We start from the raw sequence: 19,863 nt of genomic DNA, 5'->3' as shown, positions 1-19,863 counted from the left end.
TAGTGCCAGCCAGCGTGGTTGCTCGCCTAAGAGAAGGTGCTCACACAAGTTATCGTCCACTACCGAAATGTATCGACGGATGAAGGCTGTGTCAGGTGCGTACAGCCTGAGTCGTTCAAGTGTCGTGGAATGGCGCAAACGATTCCTTGAGTGGCGCCAGTCACTGGAAGACGATGCACGTCCTGGACAGACTCATCGTGTCATCACACCGGAAACGGTTGCGGAAGTGAATGCTTTAGTCTTGGACAACCGCAGAATCACCGTGGACGAGATCTATCGGTTACTACGTATTAGCGTGGGCGATGCACCATAATGCACCATAATGCATCAACCCTTGAACTTTCAAAAAATCTGTGCGCAGTGGGTTCCCCACCAACTGACCGCCAAACAGCGCAGTGCTGGAATGTCGCTGTCTTTGAGTCATCTGTAACGTTATCATAAGGAGAAATACGGCTTTCTGTCACGTACTGTCACAGGTGACGAAACATGGTGTTACCACTTTGAACCGGAAGGCAAGTGTCAGAGCGAGCACCTCCAAAGAAATCAAAGGCCGTGCACACCACTTCTGGTAAGGTCATGACGTCCTTTTGTGACCGCAAGAGCCAACTGCTTGTCGAGTTCGTGGAAAGGGGAACCACCATCAACGCGCAGCGTTATCAAGTCACTTTATAGAACCTTGAACGAACCATTTAGTCGAAACGAAGAGCATGTTATTGGTTCAAATGGCTGTAAGCACTAAGGGACTTAACATCTGAGGTCATCAGTCCCCTAGACTTAGAACTACTTAAACATAACTAACCTAAGGGCATCACACACATCCATGCCAGAGGCAGGATTCTAACCTGCGACCGTAGCAGCAGCGCGGTTCAGGACTGAAGCGCCTAGAACCGCTCGGCCACAGCGGCCAGCGAGGCATGTTCACCAATGGCTTTTATCCTCCTGCATGATAATGCCTGCCCACACACGGCCGGTGCGGTGAAGGCGACATTGCAGCAGCGTGGGAAACGCTGGATCATCCATCTTGCAGTCCCGAACTTTCACGGCGTGACTTTCATGTGTTTGGAACTCTAAAACAAGCCATTCGCCGACATCGATTCGCAACGGACGACGAAGAACATAACTGAGTCCAGGGCTGGATCTGACAGCTTCTTCGAGGATGGAAACGAATGGGATAAATGTTCCAACAGTTTTGGCGCCTATTTTTGAGTATGTGTGCTGTGTATAACTAAATTTTTGAGTTAATAAAATGGTTACCTTTAGTTTACGCTAGAGACGGGGTTTAATTTGAATGCCCGGGATAAAAAAGGTGTGAGGACTTATTCAATTGTAATGAGGCCCTTTATTCCGCAAAAATTATCTGATAACGACGATGTGGTGATAGGGCGGGGGGGGGGGGGGGGTTGTTTCTCCTGTGCAGTGCGAAATGGCACCCGGCTGGTGCGAGCGTGGACATCCCATAATTTTTTCGGAGCTACACACAGGTAAACTACAATAACAGATGTGTATGTTTTAGAATGTAAGAGTACTGTGGTCAGTGTTCCGACATGTGCAACAAAAGTAACTAAGTCTGGTTGTAAGGGAGGTATAGAACTGAAGTGGAAAATTTCCATTTCACTGCTTTAATTGCCATAAAGGGGATGAAAGCTTTTATGTGGAAAATTATGAGAATGGTCTAGATATTGATAATTCCAGAGCCAGAGCCAAAGCCGTCGACAGGAGCCAATAATTTGTTCATTGTCAAAAGGCATCGTAATATTTAATTGTAATTACCCTGATAAATATGTGGCTGGTCTCTTAGGACGACTCTGCCTGAAGTCTGGGTGTTTGGCAGAAGTAGCCAGTGGTTAGAATGAATTGGCATTTCTGGATTAGGGTGCAAATCATCGCTAAGCCTCATGAACCAGTCAACTGGGGTAACCCATGTCGCCCTCTAGGTGGGTGGATAGCCAACTAATACTCAGTATGTGTTGGGCAGCCTAAATGATCACATTCATTGTGAGTATTCTCCCATTTTTAGGTTCATATTTGCGAAGATTCAATATCAATCACTAACTAGCGTTGGCGCTGGAGGTATTGATAAAATCCAAATTCCTGCCATTCCAATCATCCCCAGACGCCTTCACAGCTGGGCATTCCTGTCTGGTGGGCCGAGTCAGGCTGCCGACATGGCGCGGTCGCTGAGACGTGCGTACACGGCGGCAGCCAGTGCTGCGCGGTTTCTGGCCTGGGGCGCTGCATGTGGACTTCCCGAAGTGAGAGCGTCGGATTTGCTACTGTTCCAGCGATCTCCGACACTTAACTGTGGTAACTACCACTGCAGAATGGAACACTGTTTAACTATGTGATATATACTGCTCCTCAGTAGCGTCCAGTGGACTCTGTCTTGCAGTGGAAAGATGGTATTCGTTGTTGTTACTGTACTGCCACATGGTAGACCGTTCCTTCTCCTTCTTCGTCTCGCTGTAGCTGAGAAAACCAACTTAGGGTTTGTCTAGCACTTCAAAAACCCAACCACAAATTTATTGTTCCTGATAGTGGTATTATGAGCATACATACCAACTAAACCCCTCCGCACATTGTTTAAGAACATATCATGCAATTCAGCAGGAATTTGAAATTTTCAGCTACCTCTAATGTAATGGATTTCCTACCAAATGACTCAACTGTCCCTGTATCCACCAACAGGAGGCAAGTGAATAAAACTCCAGAAGGGATTGGAAACTGGGCACTTATGGGGTCGAATCGCACCAAATGTAGCATTCCTAGTATCCATCAATCGGTTACAAGATAAAACTGGCCGCACACGAATGGTATTGATTTAATCAATTAATAAATCAATCCAGTAGAGTAAGGGAATACTTCCAAGACATCCACAGCTGGGTGCTTTCCTGGTATCCACTAGTTTGTTCAGGAGAAAGAAGGAATTAGAGGGATAAGTGCAGCACACAACACACACTACCTACTTTTTCTCAAATACCTTTATTTTCCATCTGTTACCGGTTTCCATTGCTATGGAAGTGAGAGAACAAGTGGATATAGTGACTACCAGCGCCAGGTAGGTGAGAGGGCCATCGAGGGATGGACGGGATGAGGTGTGGTCTGTGTGTGTTTGCACTCGTTAGTTCACACAAACAGGAAGTAATTACTTGAGACAGATGGAGAGAGACGAGGGGGGAAGGGGGGAGGGGGGACAGGAGGGAGATGGAGGCAGGAATTGAGTCTGGTATCAATTCTGAAAGGAATATCACTGCCTGATCTTTGTTTTCGGAAGATTAGTGCTATCTCACAGTTGCGACGGTCCCTGGCATGCACTGTGCAGTGAGATTGGTCCGGCAGTCAGTCACATGATCGAGAGCTCTTTCACCAGACATGTGCAGTGCAGTCTGCCCCTACGTGTGATGAGTGTTTCATGACAGTATTCAATGTGTGACCACACAAAGAAAGCGCCACAAATGTTTAAAAATTCCATACTGCACTGTCATCCAGAAACTGCTTAAAGAACCAGTATTACATACACTATAACCAATTTACTGACAAACCTTGTAAATGAATAAATAACTTTATTACACATAATCCCTTCCCTGCCATAAAAATTTTTTGAAAAATGTGCGATACGCCCCAAACGATTTCCTGTCAAGTAGAAATCAACTGAGTCTTTTTCCCCCAATCCCAGATTGGGGGAGGCGAGGGGATCTGGAGGAGGTAACAGTGGCTCGCAGTTTTCCCAGAGGAGGAGAGGTTAATTAATTGTTCAGTTTAATTTATTAATGCATTAGTTAGATATCGAAAGTGTGTTTGTATCGCTGAGGGGATTTCCTGGAGGGGTGGTGGACGAGGAGGGGGAGGTGTGAGGGATTTCTCAGAAGAATGAATTACCCTCAGGGAGTCATAAATCAACCTCCAGGGCGTCATAAATCAATTAACAGAACAATAGGGAAGGGTGGGGAACGGGGGAGAGATTAATGAAAAACCAACTAGCAGAACAATAGGCTTAGGTCATAAATAATTCAACTGTCACAATTTAATTAATTTGCACATGTATCTGATATCGTATGTGCTCCAGAACGAAAGTTGTCCTACCACTGAAGCTCTATACTGAATTCCCACAAGAATGTGGGGCAGAGGAGTTGCCGGCACACACACTGGAAGATGTGGTATGCATTACCAAAAGCATAATGGAAAAGATAAGAGGAAAAATTAAAATCATCGAATCTTCTTGCCTAGAAAAACTGCAGAAGGGGAGCTGATAGTTGAAACTGCAAAACAAGTATTTTACAGGAAAAAAATTTGGTATGTATTAGAATTCCAGAAAATACTTCTCTATATTTGTCAAGGTACTGGCTGGATAAAGAAATAGATGATGCAGATGCAGGTCTAAGTTATGAGCTAAAAATTAAATTGGGCATTATTAAAACTACACCTAACAAAAATAAGGAATGAGTTATTTTCTACGTGTGAACGTATATGCAAACGTTACTACATATTTTGTACAAAGACATTTACTAATCACTAACCCACCAAGAATCCTAAGACATTTCCTATATACATTGATCTATGTTCTTGTATTTCGGATAGGGGAAGTGGATGGTTGGATGATCTTGAAAGTAGTTGTAATTACGGAGTTGAAAGCGTAGCGACCCCCTTTTCTTACCTATATGAAATGTGTAAAACCGCGAAACGTAGAAATATTACGAAAATTGACTGAGAGTACACAAAATTAGAGAAAAATTACCATGAAACGTGCACAGACCGAAATCAATAAAACTCTGTGTCCCGAACGAAAGTGGATTGATGCTACATATAAACACCTTAATAGTGGAAAGAGGGGGCATTCTAGAGAGGTCGTCTCAAGGTGAAACGATCATAGCATCCTGCACATGAGCAGCACAACCTAACATTGATTGGACCATGACTTCACTGTGGAAGAAGAACGTTACAAGGAGAAGTGGTAAACTGCGATAAGACTGTTACATCTTCTCTGGCTACTGATAGTTTTGTTTATTACTTCGTAAAATGTCGCTCTTTCTTAGTATGCATTTTCAGCTGCCGACAATCATTTTATAGGACTGTTAGGAATATACTACAATTTACAAACCGCAATCGGGCTTGAACTTCATAAAAAGGAGGTATCATATATCTCTGGAAACCTATGTAATATTTGTGATACAAAAAACCGTTGTTATGTTTTATGACCTTACGGTTTAACCACCGTAGTTTATAGGAGTATGCATTTTCAGCTGCCGACAATCATGTAACATTTCTTACTTGGAATATTAACAGTGTTACGTTCCACATGACTAATAGGGTCAAATCACTCTCTCTTTGTCGACGGTCTCAAGATCATCTAATTTTCTTGATGTCAGCAGCGCCAAAGGGTTTCTCTCACGCGATTTTTGTGAAACTAGTTCTTCGGTCCAGTTACCTCATGGTGGATTTAATATTATTTTACAAGATTGCTTGTTCTTACTGTCGATAATGTAAGTGAACATTTCCTGGTTTGTGCTCGCTGTATGGAAGTAGTCCCTTTCTGCTAAAGTATAGTTGAGCTGCATCCGTGTAATTCAATTTAGGCTAAAATTGAATGACTTTACGACCGGCGCGTCCAATTCTGGCACCATGTGCAAGCATACAGGTATCAGGCTAACTGGACAACCGTTCGTTACTATCGTCTATGTGTACTAGCAGTTACGTTTTATTTGAATTTCGCCTAACCTAATAATTTAGCTCGCCCAAGCACGAGGAGAGTTTCTGTCCCAACTTTGCGATGTATATTCCATTTACTGTTGAACGGCGTTTCTAGTGTAATGTGAAAGTTATTTGAAGCTCTCGCTCCGGCAGATGACAACTAACACTTCAAGAACCTCACGTCCCATATTTGATATTACATCAGTTTCAGTTATTGGATTTTCATATTACGAATGTTTACGCGGAGATCTTGGGGAATTTCGATTCACACTCAAAAAAATGTATTCCACATGCTCTCTCTTCCCTCTTGGCCGCATCTGGGCTTTGGTGAATACTGGGGTGACTGTACGAGTTTCCGTAGCTCGTGGATTCTTCAGGTAAGCCCTGCACCGAACTGACGAAGTTTCTGCTTTAGACAGTCCACTTGGCTCCAGTTCATAGCAACATGCTGGGGCTATACATAGTCTTTTACTGTACGTTCGTGTTACACATATGTCCAATGTGAATATACTTTGAACTGGGGAAACCTGATGTCAAATAATAGATATCGCAGTTCGCGTTCGTTATTCAGTACAAGATAATGAAGTTAGCAAAGCGACGATATCCACAGGCGACTTGAGACTCAACCATGTCCAAATGACACTGCTTTTGGGAAGCCTGGCAAAAAGTTGTTCCCAGGTGGCTCGACGACATGAGGCATCCTTGCAGAAGCTGTGTAGTTTAGAACGATAAATATGAACCTCTTCTCTTTGCGACCCACAGAAAAATCCGTGCTAACACCTATGTTACTTGCTATCTGACAGATCATACAATATGAAACATGTCGACAGACTCTTGATATCTACCGATTCCATGAATACCCTCTTTCCCGTTGCTTGGTGAAAAAACTGCGAACTATCTAGCGCAGGACGTCCTAAGACGTCTTGCTACGTCGCAAGAACTACATAAATCGAAGTTTCGGTGAATATCGCGCTGCTCAGATTGCCCGACAGGAGCAACACACTTCAATATTCCTTCTTCAAATGGTTCAATTGGCTCTAATCACTATGGAACTTAACATCTAAGGACATCAGTCCCCTAGACTTAGAGTTACTTAAACCTAACTAACCTAAGGACAGCACACACATCCATGCCCGAGGCAGGATTCGAACCTGCGACCGTAGCAGCCGCGCGGCGCCGGATTGAAGCGCCTAGAACCGCTCGACCACAGCGGCCAGCGTTCCTTCTTCATCATGACAATTACCAACTGCATTTAGCTGAGTCAACGGCAGAAGGGTCAACGTTTTGTTGCGACATCAGCTTCAAAGAAACTGGGTACCGAACTGTCAAACACCACATATCACATCAGTTCAGCTTCCCCTCCATTCTAGACTGAAGGGGAAGAAAATTTTCACCATTAATAGGTTAAGAGCACTCACTTGGATTCCAATAAAATTAATATAGTTAAAATCCTATGCAAATTGTGATTACTGTTCAGATGAAGAGGTGGTCCTATACACTGACGGAAATCTTACTACCTAGAAGGAGTTTTGTGACGTAAACGAACTATGGTAGGCGTGTGTCTTCATATGAAAGATGATATCGATTCAGATTTCGCCCCTGTCACTTAAGATTTGCGCTAGTAGTTCCACTGTGACAACGCAAAACGGGTTGGCTTCAAATACATGCTGTAACGGTCGTAATGGTTAGTTACCTTTGAGATTCGACGTGGTGAGTTGATGTTAGTCAACGTTGCCCCTACAGCGATAAAGACGCCATTACCAACACCTCACTGAGTTTGAACGAGGTCCTGCAGTAGGACTACGAGGAGCTGGAGGTTCTTTCTGCAATCCTACAGAAGGACTTGCAGGGATATAGCCACAGTACATGACTGCTGGGAGCGGTGGTCACGGGAATGTACTGTCGCAAGAAGACTGTGCTCCGGACGGCCACGTGGCAGTACCGAGAGGGAACACCATCTGTTTCGGCGTATGGCTCCGACACATCGCACTGCATGTGCAGCAGTTATCTGAGCAGCAGTTGGCACCACGACGACACAACAAACCGTTACAAATGGATTACCTCAAGGTCAGCTCCGAGCCAGACAATCTGTAGCGTGGATTCCACTGACCCCAAACTACCGCCGTTTGCGACTTCAGAGGTATCAAGCGAGAGCTCTTTGGAGGGCTGAGTGGAGGTCTGTTGTGTTTTCTGATGATAGTTGGTTCTGCCTTAGTGCGTTGGTAAGAACGAGTCCAGTTGATGGCCTGGAACCATCCTGTCTGACCTATACTTGGAGTTATGGTGTGGGGTGCCATTTCGTACGACTGCAGGAGCCCTCTCGTGGTTAGCCCACACACCCTGGCTGCAAATTTGTACGCAAGTCTGGTGATTCGAGTAGTTGTGCGGCCATTCATGAATAACAGACCAGGGGTTGTTTTCCAACAGGATAATGCTCGTCCACAAACCACTGTTGTACTGTTACGTGCTCTGCAAAGACTCGACATGTTGCCTTGTCCTACTCGATCAGCAAATCTATCTCCAGTCGAGCACATATGGAACGTCATCGAACAACAACTCCAGAGGCACTCACCAACACGGTTAACCGTCCCTGTATTGACCGACCAAGTGCAATAGGCATGGAACTCCTTCCCACAAACTGACCTCCGGCAAATGTGCAAGACAATGGATGCGAGTTTGCATGCTTGCATTCGACAGTCTAGTGGTTTCATGGGTTATTAATGTACAAAAATTTCACATTTAGAATGGATTATCTCGCGCCAACGTTAACCTATGACCTCGTTATGTTAATCACTTAAATATGTTAACTAGACAAATGTATTCCGTAAATTTCATGACTGTACATTAATCATATTTTGATATTGCGATTTTTCACATCAGTGTAGTTGTAAACAGTAGACGTAGCTAGATTGGGCTAACTAGTTTTCATTGTCCGACAGAAAAGGTGATAGTGTCATGAAATTTAGTCCATATTTATTAGCGCGTTCCTCAGTGAAGAACCCAGTGCTACTCCCGTTGCTACTTCGCTCTATGTCTGTTTTTGTGTAATGGCTGTGTCTGTCTTCCTTTTACAATCCTTTCACAATGAACAGAACAAATTCAGGAATTGCACGTGATACTGATATGTTGCTATATTGTTATATTCTGTAATGAGTTGTTCATACGTCTTCCTTTTATGGAAGATTATGAATAGATTCCTGAAAGTGAGTCGTTATGTTGCGACATCAACTTCAAAGTACCCGGGTCCGAACTATCTAACAGCACATACCACATCACCCTTGCTTCCCCACAGTTCTAGTCTAAAACGGAAGATTTTCACAAAAGGTTGAGAGCAGGCCACATGGCTTCCAATAGAACGGCACACCTGACATATTCGATATCCAATCTGAAAAATGGTTCAAATGAATCTGAGCACTATGGGACTTAACATCTCAGGTCATCAGTCCCCTAGAACTTAGAACTACTTAAACCTAACTAACCTAAGGACATCACACACATCCATGCCCGAGGCAGGATTCGAACCTGCGACCGTAGCGGTAGCGCGGATCTTGAATGAAGTGCCTAGAACTGCTCGGCCACAGCGGCCGGCGTGATATCCTAACTGAATTGTGGTTACTGTTCATTTGAAGAGCTGATCTTTTAGTTGTACTAAGAAAAGTACAACAACGAGCAGAACACCGAATGAAGTCCTAAAAATTGTTTATTTGTCATACTGATTTGCTTTAAGTTCTTTAAAGAATTCTGAAAACGTAAGTTTTTGGTTGTTACCTGTTAGGTGCTTTAATTCAATTAGTCAGTGGTAAAAACTGAACATTGAATGACTATGTTAAGTTTCTTTACATATATGATCAAGTTAAGTGAGACTACGTGTCTTCACGAATTCCAAGGTTCTGGGGAGAGACACAAAAATATTATCATCCTTCGTGGCAACAGCTTCTTTGTTTATGGAATTACGACACTCACGTGTCTAGGATTGAAGTTTGTTAAATGGAAAACTTGATCTATCTCGTAATGATCTTTCTTCTTCTCTCCCTTGCAGATTCGACAAATCTGTCGTTTATTTCTTGCAGGCTCGAGAACTGAAGGACGCTCCGGGTACGCTCTATCCGGTGCAATGTGACGTCAGCTGCGAGGAGAATGTTCTGCGCGCCTTCAAATGGATCAAAGAGAGTTTAGGAGGGGTCGATGTTCTTATCAACAGCGCCGGCGTTTGCAGAGAAAACCTTCCAACAAGTAAGTGAGCCACAGTTCGTGTCCATTCAAGTAAGAATCTTGAGACGTCATGAAGCTGCAAAGAATCTGGAAAGAGATTTATGGTTTATATGGACAGGTGGTAAATTACGCACAGAATCGGTGCTGTAAATCTTCTTGTACGCTCACTGTTTCTCCATGGCCATGGCTGGATGTCTTGTTTATCTCGTGTGATATGTTTGAGACCCAGAGCAAGGATCGGGATTAATTTAAGGAAACATGTAGAAGGGTGGGCCAACTTAGTGCGCCATTTATGATTCCCCTCAAAAAAGAAAAAAAAATTAATAACAATTCTATCATAAGCCAACTAACAGTTCTAACAGTTACCAAGAACCTTGTTAAGTTAACACAGATAACTGAGGTTTTAAAGTAATATCGCAATGCATAATGACATTTGCACTATACGTAAAATTACAAGTGGTAGTCTAAGAACATGTCAACCGTGCAACACAGTGATGGCCCGATCACAAAGCCGCGTGGAGTGGCCGCGTGGTTTGAGGCGTCATGTCACGGAGTGCGTGGCCCCTCCTGCCGGAGGTTCGAGTCCTCCCTCGGGCATGGGTGTGTGTGTGTTGTTCTTAGTATAAGTTAGTTTAAGTAGTGTGTAAGTCTAGGGACCGATCACCTAAGCAGTTTGGTTCCTTAGGAATTCACACACACCGACTACAAACAACTTACGAAATAAACGGGTGGCAGGGCTGCGCCCGGTCTTCTAGCAGCACAACTGTGGGCTAACCCCACAACAGGACTTGAATTTAAGTTCAACAAACGACAAGTAAAGGACGTTAAAATGCATACATCTCCACTGCAACAGTAAGCTCCAGACCTGCTCCGAGGCAAACATTGGACTCAAGTATATATAATGTTTGTGTCCAAAGTCTACTAGCCACTTCACACTAGGTGGTAAACAATCATGTTAAATCTTCCTTTTACTAACAATAATAGGGAGCGTAAGGCAAACGACAACACTCTGATGTCAAAGACATTGTTATTCTGCTCCCATATAGACAAGAAAAGGACAAGGTGGCCAAACGCAATCGTCGTGTGAAAACCGTGCAAACTGTAATACTTCACCGATTGGCTACAAGGCTGTTACACACAAATCAAGTACTGAATAAGCTACTGGGCCCCTAAAACAAAATAAACTACTGGCCCCCTAAAACACTATTAAAATGATATTGACAATTAAACGCATAATTTTTTTTAAAGAAATCAAGAAGCTCTCTGCTCAGTTTGCCCAAAGCCTTTCATCGCACTCCCACAAGGATCTTACAATAAAATGGCTCTGAGCCATCTGATTGAACCGTCGTCCTCCACCGACCCGCTCATAAACGTTGCAAGTTAACCTTCCTAGAAAATGTAAAAAGTCATTTAAAACAGTAATTACATAATAATTGAAACAAGGCAAAAAAAATGGTTCAAATGGCTCTGAGCACTAAGGGACTCAACTGCTGAGGTCATTAGTCCCCTAGAACTTAGAACTAGTTAAACCTAACTAACCTAAGGACATCACAAACATCCATGCCCGAGGCAGGATTCGAACCTGCTACCGTAGCGGTCTTGCGGTTCCAGACTGCAGCGCCTTTAACCGCACGGCCACTTCGGCCGGCCAAGGCAAAAAAGACAAGTTGCAAGTTGTACCTTTACTGGGGCCTCTTAGTAACTAAAGGACACTGTAATTTGCTACGCGCCAAATGACAGATCGTCGGTTAAAATGTACACCTACAATCCGAAGGGCTCATCAACATGGAGTGGGGGTGTGTGCAAACACACACACACACACACACACACACACAACATACACACAAACGCACAGGCACACACACACACACACACACTCACACACATGACCCACACGTGCATATCTTGAGGCTGACTGCACAGCACTTCAGTTACAAGCCAAAACCAATAACTCGTTCTAGGAAGGGCCATTAGGTCTACGACAAACAAAAATTACACTCACTAGTATCAAATACTCAATGATAACAATGCTTTCAGGTACTAGATCACCATTGCAAAATACTACCTTGGCGCTTACAAAAATCTCCAGACTGACACACACAGGCCCAAAAGGTGTCACTGAAAGGCATTAAAGAAGCGGATTCCTAGTCAGCTAGCACTGTAGGAGAATTAACAGTCTTTAAGTAGAGTAGTTACTGAACAGTCTTCGTACGTGATTTCACATAAATGCGAAGGAGGTCAATAGCTTGAGGACTCCAAGTAGGCACTGGATAATACTGCCCTCCTGCTCATAGCTGCTAACAAGAGGTTCAGTACACCTCGGCGTATTTAGGCCACCACAATTAACGATGCATTTCGCGACGAGAGCCGCTCTTTGCCCTCTCAGCTCGCCAGCAGCAACGGTAAACGCTGGAGGAAAAGGCGGGCACCAGCGGACTAACGGTCAACGGTTTCAACTCTCTGCAACCGTCAGTACGCCGGGTAATCAGACACACCCGTCCCGTCTTCCATACACTACTCCTTACCACACAGCCCCAGAGGTAACACACAACCAAGCAAAGATGATACGACGAGGCCCACAATCGATGGAACACGCAGAAATGGCGCCATTACGATCGCGCGCGCGGCCTCATAGAAGCCACCACTGCTCATTTTTGTTGTACAAACTACGTGTAGCATAAGAAGCAAAACTGTCACATAATATTGATACAATTTTCAATAAAGCATTGTTCAGTTCACAAAGTTTGATACGCTCAGTCAATGAAAGAAAAGAGGCAGCAGGTACAACAAAGAAAAGAATCATAAGCTACTCTGGGAAAATGCCGAAAGCAAACCAGCCGTCTACGACGTTCCAAGATGGCAGAGGAGGCAGTTCCATCACGAAATAGTAAAGGCAGTGTGTGCCGGTAAGCCATATCATGAGCCCAGCTATAGACCACGTAGCCAAAGAAAACTAATAGTATTAGGCGTTCACAGGAGGGCAGATAAGTCAATGCCATGTTGAAACGGCAAACACAATGCGAGATAAACCTGTTGTTGTGACTAGCGATGTGACGATAGGACACGTAGCTGTTATTCACAGCTCACGGAATTTGAAAGAAAAATAAACAGGAGGAATTTCTTAGGACACACACACACACACACACACACACGAGGGAGACTTAATTTCGTCCTATATACGTATAAGCAGGAACTACCTCGAACTGGGACACAGGCTGACAATTACAGTAACTGTAGTGCTGCGGTATGAGGGAGATATCAGCGTATTACAGTATTCGAATCTGTGGAATTTGCCTCATATAACGCCCATCTGCTAGTCTGTTTTGTTCTGATCTCTGGTAATTTCCGTACAGCGACAGTTACAATCATTCCATTATACAGCTGATACTTGCGCATAATCGCAACTGCGAATACATTTCATATTACTGAAGGCTGTCGTCCGTTGATTAACAGTGGCAGTAGCGGCTCAAGATTGGGCCTATCTGGCTGGGGTCTTAATGAGTCTCCAAGACGTGTGGTGTACAGGCGTAGACAGTTATCCTGGTACGCGACACAGATTAATATAGCGTTACTATAGCCACAATAAACAGCCATTCGGTATGATTATCTCTGATCTCAGATAGTTGTTACTTTCCTCGATGCCTTCCCAACAATTGGTAAAATCTTATTACATAAATATCACCTATTTTACACACACTGATAAGCCAAAACATAATGATCAATTGCTTAGAAGTCTGTTGGTCCACATTTGGAAAGCGGCGACTCTGCGTGCAGTGGATTCTAGAAGATCGTGATAGGTTTTCAGATGTTTTCCACGGTCAAATATTACACTCCTGGAAATGGAAAAAAGAACACATTGACACCGGTGTGTCAGACCCACCATACTTGCTCCGGACACTGCGAGAGGGCTGTACAAGCAATGATCACACGCACGGCACAGCGGACACACCAGGAACCGCGGTGTTGGCCGTCGAATGGCGCTAGCTGCGCAGCATTTGTGCACCGCCGCCGTCAGGGTCAGCCAGTTTGCCGTGGCATACGGAGCTCCATCGCAGTCTTTAACACTGGTAGCATGCCGCGACAGCGTGGACGTGAACCGTATGTGCAGTTGACGGACTTTGAGCGAGGGCGTATAGTGGGCATGCGGGAGGCCGGGTGGACGTACCGCCGAATTGCTCAACACGTGGGGCGTGAGGTCTCCACAGTACATCGATGTTGTCGCCAGTGGTCGGCGGAAGGTGCACGTGCCCGTCGACCTGGGACCGGACCGCAGCGATGCACGGATGCACGCCAAGACCGTAGGATCCTACGCAGTGCCGTAGGGGACCGCACCGCCACTTCCCAGCAAATTAGGGACACTGTTGCTCCTGGGGTATCGGCGAGGACCATTCGCAACCGTCTCCATGAAGCTGCGCTACGGTCCCACACACCGTTAGGCCGTCTTCCGCTCACGCCCCAACATCGTGCAGCCCGCCTCCAGTGGTGTCGCGACAGGCGTGAATGGAGGGACGAATGGAGACGTGTCGTCTTCAGCGATGAGCGTCGCTTCTGCCTTGGTGCCAATGATGGTCGTATGCGTGTTTGGCGCCGTGCAGGTGAGCGCCACAATCAGGACTGCATACGACCGAGGCACACAGGGCCAACACCCGGCATCATGGTGTGGGGAGCGATCTCCTACACTGGCCGTACACCACTGGTGATCGTCGAGGGGACACTGAATAGTGCACGGTACATCCAAACCGTCATCGAACCCATCGTTCTACCATTCCTAGACCGGCAAGGGAACTTGCTGTTCCAACAGGACAATGCACGTCCGCATGTATCCCGTGCCACCCAACGTGCTCTAGAAGGTGTAAGTCAACTACCCTGGCCAGCAAGATCTCCGGATCTGTCCCCCATTGAGCATGTTTGGGACTGGATGAAGCGTCGTCTCACGCGGTCTGCACGTCCAGCACGAACGCTGGTCCAACTGAGGCGCCAGGTGGAAATGGCATGGCAAGCCGTTCCACAGGACTACATCCAGCATCTCTACGATCGTCTCCATGGGAGAATAGCAGCCTGCATTGCTGCGAAAGAAGGATATACACTGTACTAGTGCCGACATTGTGCATGCTCTGTTGCCTGTGTCTATGTGCCTGTGGTTCTGTCAGTGTGATCATGTGATGTATCTGACCCCAGGAATGTGTCAATAAAGTTTCCCCTTCCTGGGACAATGAATTCACGGTGTTCTTATTTCAATTTCCAGGAGTGTATTTTTAAGCATACGTGAGGAAAAATGTTAATTCCAAATGATTACTGTTTGATTGTAAATCTTCGCAACTGAAGAAAAATCCTTTTTATTAATAATTTGTGGAAAAAAAATTGTTTCATGTTCTCGCCAATTAAGAACTTCTGAGCCGTCATACAGCTTCGAAATTTGGGGCATGGATTACCCGGAAGACCAATGAGTGATCACAAAGTCCCATTACCCCCTATGGAGTGTCCGTATATACTTAGATAGTGACACTGTGTTTATATGACAACATGACAGAGGACAAATTTGAGGTTGTGTGACTGTTTTTAATTATTTATTCCAGAGTGTCTGGGTACGTCATCGAGCGCATCTTATGCTTTATACATTCAGCTGAAATGGCTTCTTCTCACACCATAAAATTGTTGCGTTTGGTAGGGAAGGCTTGTGAAATAGAGCACTGAAATCTAGAATAATATTTGTTATTGATTTTTCTGAATGTGGTCGTTCGTGAACACACGTGGTCATTACGATTCGTTCCTTGAAGGTGCAAGTGCACTCATTAGCAATGATTTACATTTATGTGAGTGTCTACAAGAATAAAAGAACAATTTAGCATCTCTGCATTACATAGGGGGTAAAGGGACTTTGTGTGAACCCTGTGGATGCGGCTGAGGCTCCGAACAATGATCAAGGAACAAGAGACAAGGCACCCCATCTTCCATTTCTCACGACATCATTAATCCTTGACGTCTTATTTTCATATTCCACACGTCATTATAGCTCTTTTGGATGTGAATACGTATTTAAGACTGGGAAACCAATCAGTAAAACAGAAGTGAAACGTTTACAGTCTAAAATATTTTGAGCTCTAACTCCAAAATTAATTACGTCAACCAGAATTAAGAGATGTCATTTGCAGAGTGTATAACTAAAATGCGTTCCCCGAGCAGAGGCGAGCGTGCAGTGCGGAGGGAGGAGCACCATGACCGCCGCGGGGGCCGGGGGAGTGACAGGCGGGGAGCAGAGGCGAGTACAAATCTCACATTACGTCTAGTATGCACGGTTTGCGCTTCGTACCGATTGCTTGCTGTAATCCACATGATGGGCGTGACAGAAAAGTTTTGTGTCAGTGCATATGTACGTAGGCAACGGCCCTGCCGCAGTGGATACACCGGTTCCCGTGAGATCACCGAAGTTAAGCGCTTTCGGGCGTGGTCGGCACTTGGATGGGTCACCATCCTAGCTGCCATGCGCTGTTGCCATTTTTCGGGTTGCACTCAGCCTCGTGATGCCAATTGAGGAGCTACTCGACCGATTAGTTGCGGATTCGGTCAAAAATACCATCATAACGACCGGGAGAGCGGTGTGCTGACCCAAGCCCTTCCTATCCGCTTCCTCCACTGAGGATGACACGGCGGTCGGATGGTCCCGGTAGGCCACTCGTGGCCTGAAGACGGAGTGCATATATACGTAGACGGTTATCTTCACATGTGGTACATATTGACAGCACACCACAAAGATAAAGAAATGCTCTTACACCTGTTAGCCGCGCACTGACCGACTGTTCGCTGCAACGCTGAACAGTGGTAGATCGCCGACTTTGGCAGAAGTTGCAAAAGGCACGAAACGTTTAGAATTAAGTCAAAAAATTCCTAACAGAACTGTGGCTCTCAAGAAGCAAGACAAAGTGGACAGACGATAGCAAGTGAAATAGGACCCGTAACAATACTGGTTTGAATTGCCTAGCTATTTCGCCGAGAGACAGAACAAATATTGGGGTACAACAAAGGAAAGCACGGCTAAAGTCTGCCAAATTGCCATCCTCACGTGCACCCATTATGTTCGTATTTTCGTCTTCGCTTACTTCAACCAGTGCATCGCTAGTGTCATATATTTTGTACGACTCCATCAAATCTACCTTCCCACCTTGCTTTAGTCAATGGCTTCAACTTTAGGATACATGTAAGGGGCGTTCAACAAGTAATGCAACACTTCGTTATCCCACCTAATTCCAGCTGACAAAATGCGGAATTTGCTGTGGGACGTGGTGGAATATTTCCGCTTCACCCCTGTAGTTTTATGAAGTTTCAACATTTGGCGGCACCATACGTAGAATTCAAAATAGCGGTGCTTTGCAAGCCGAGAGTTGTTCTTGAGTCACCTTCGGCGGAAAACCAGAGACTCACAGTTGTTGGTAATAGGTTGCAAAACGTCTCTGGAGACCTGGCGCTGAACAAAAGTAAGATTAGTCGTAGGGTGAGGTGTCTGTCATCATTGCAAAAAAAGTCGCGCAAAACCTTACGATCTCCCGCTTCGTGGGCGGCCGCACACAGCTGTCACGCTCCACCTGTTGCAACGAGTGGCCACTCTCGTTCAAGGTAATCGACGGATCACAATCAAATACGCAGTCGTTCTCCAATAGGAGTACTGAAAGATGTGTATCCGATGGGTTCCTCGCCAACTGACAGAAGACCAAAGAATAACAACGAAGAACCATCTGCGTGGAATTGCTTGCCCGTTAAGAGGTTGATCGAGGCAATTATTAGTAAGAACAGCCTCACAGGCGATGATAAATGCGTTCATTACCTCGAAATAAAGCAGCAGTCCATGGAGTCACGCCACACCACATCACCTCCGAAGAAAAAAGTTCAAAGCCCCATCCTCAGTCGATAAAGTCATGGCGACGGCCATTTGGGACTCTCAAAGGGTTATTCTGTTTGCTGCCCTCCATCACGGTGCAACGATCAACTCTGATCTGCATTCTGTTACCTTCAGGAAACTGAAGAAACGACTTCAGTGTATTCGTCGCCACAAAAATGCAAACAAACTGCTCCTTCTCCAAGACAATCGAAAGCCTCACACACGTCTGCGCACCCGAGAGAAGCATACAGAACTTCGTTGGACCTTTCTTCCTCACCCACCCAACAGCCAGGATCTCGCACCTCCCGACGTCTATTTGGTCCAATGCCTCCGATGTCATGCAGTGGAGTGGTACCATGTAGGCATACTGGCTCTCCCAGGCCGTCACGTTGAACGGAGATAATGCTGAAAAATAGGGATTTGTACGAAAAGAGTGGGAAATAATAAGGTTTAATAGAATCCTGAATAGAACTAACCTGCTTTCAGAAAAGAAACGCTGCATTACCTATTGAACGCCCCTCGTCTATGACCAACAAATCTGCCCAGCGTCGCGTAGACGCAGAAGAGAAACCAAAAATTTTTCTCACCAAACAAACGAAGGAAACTGCGTAGCACGATGCCTTTGCAGCATTATTCACGACTAGAATCAGGGAATAACTACTACAGGGAACTTGAAATGGTTGAGGATTTATCCAAAGTTCGCTTTTACATTCCCATGTTCTTGCCTTTCATATTTTACAGTCATCACTGCGCTGCCCCGTCACGTCTGCCAAAAGTAATTTCTTTTTTTTGTGTGTTTTACAAGTACCTTTGTTGAAGCACCAAACCAGATGTATCCCTTACAGGCACTAAGCAGGAAAATGTTCACGAATATTTGTATCGTAGATATCATCAGTAAAATCCAATTAAGTAAACTTACTATCATTTTCCTTTGAGATACACCAAAAATGCCTGATGCATAGCCCAAAATCATACTGTAATACGAGGGCAGTTCAATAAGTAATGCAACACATTTTTTTCTGAAACAGGGGTTGTTTTATTCAGCATTGAAATACACCAGGTTATTCCCCAATCTTTTAGCTACACAACACTATTTTTCAACGTAATCTCCATTCAATGCTACGGCCTTACGCCACCTTGAAATGAGGGCCTGTATACCTGCACGGTACCATTCCACTGGTCGATGTCGGAGCCAACGTCGTACTGCGTCAATAACTTCTTCATCATCCACGTAGTGCCTCCCACGGATTGCGTCCTTCATTGGGCCAAACATATGGAAATCCGACGGTGCGAGATCGGGGCTGTAGGGTGCATGAGGAAGAACAGTCCACTGAAGTTTTGTGAGTTCCTCTCGGGTGCGAAGACTTGTGTGAGGTCTTGCGTTGTCATGAAGAAGGAGAAGTTCGTTCAGATTTTTGTGCCTACGAACACGCTGAAGTCGTTTCTTCAATTTCTGAAGAGTAGCACAATACACTTCACAGTTGATCGTTTGACCATGGGGAAGGACATCGAACAGAATAAACCCCTTCAGCGTCCCAGAAGACTGTAACCATGACTTTACCGGCTGAGGGTATGGCTTTAAACTTTTTCTTGCTAGGGGAGTGGGTGTGGCGCCACTCCATTGATTGCCGTTTTGTTTCAGGTTCGAAGTGATGAACCCATGTTTCATCGCCTGTAACAATCTTTGACAAGAAATTGTCACCCTCAGCCACATGACGAGCAAGAAGTTCCGCACAGATGGTTCTCCTTTGCTCTTTATGGTGTTCGGTTAGACAACAAGGGACCCAGCGGGAACAAACCTTTGAATATCCCAACTGGTGAACAATTGTGACAGCACTACCAACAGAGATGTCAAGTTGAGCACTGAGTTGTTTGATGGTGATCCGTCGATCATCTCGAACGAGTGTGTTCGCACGCTCCGCCATTGCAGGAGTCACAGCCGTGCACGGCCGGCCCGCACGCGGGAGATCAGACAGTCTTGCTTGACCTTGCGGCGATGATGACACACGCTTTGCCCAACGACTCACCGTGCTTTTGTCCACTGCCAGATCACCGTAGACATTCTGCAAGCGCCTATGAATATCTGAGATGCC

At 45.3% G+C, this 19,863-nt stretch overlaps 1 pseudogene; it reads left to right on the top strand.

Moving 5' to 3' along the window:
- The window catches only part of LOC126235584 (dehydrogenase/reductase SDR family member 11-like), a 49,659-nt pseudogene that overhangs the window by 15,582 nt on the left and 14,214 nt on the right, over nucleotides 1-19,863 (top strand).

The sequence above is a fragment of the Schistocerca nitens genome, chromosome 2, assembly GCF_023898315.1.
Source record: "Schistocerca nitens isolate TAMUIC-IGC-003100 chromosome 2, iqSchNite1.1, whole genome shotgun sequence".
In the NCBI taxonomy this organism is placed as follows: Eukaryota; Metazoa; Arthropoda; class Insecta; order Orthoptera; family Acrididae; genus Schistocerca; species Schistocerca nitens.
Note: the sequence above shows the minus strand (reverse complement) of the source record. Positions and strands in the feature narration are given on the sequence as shown.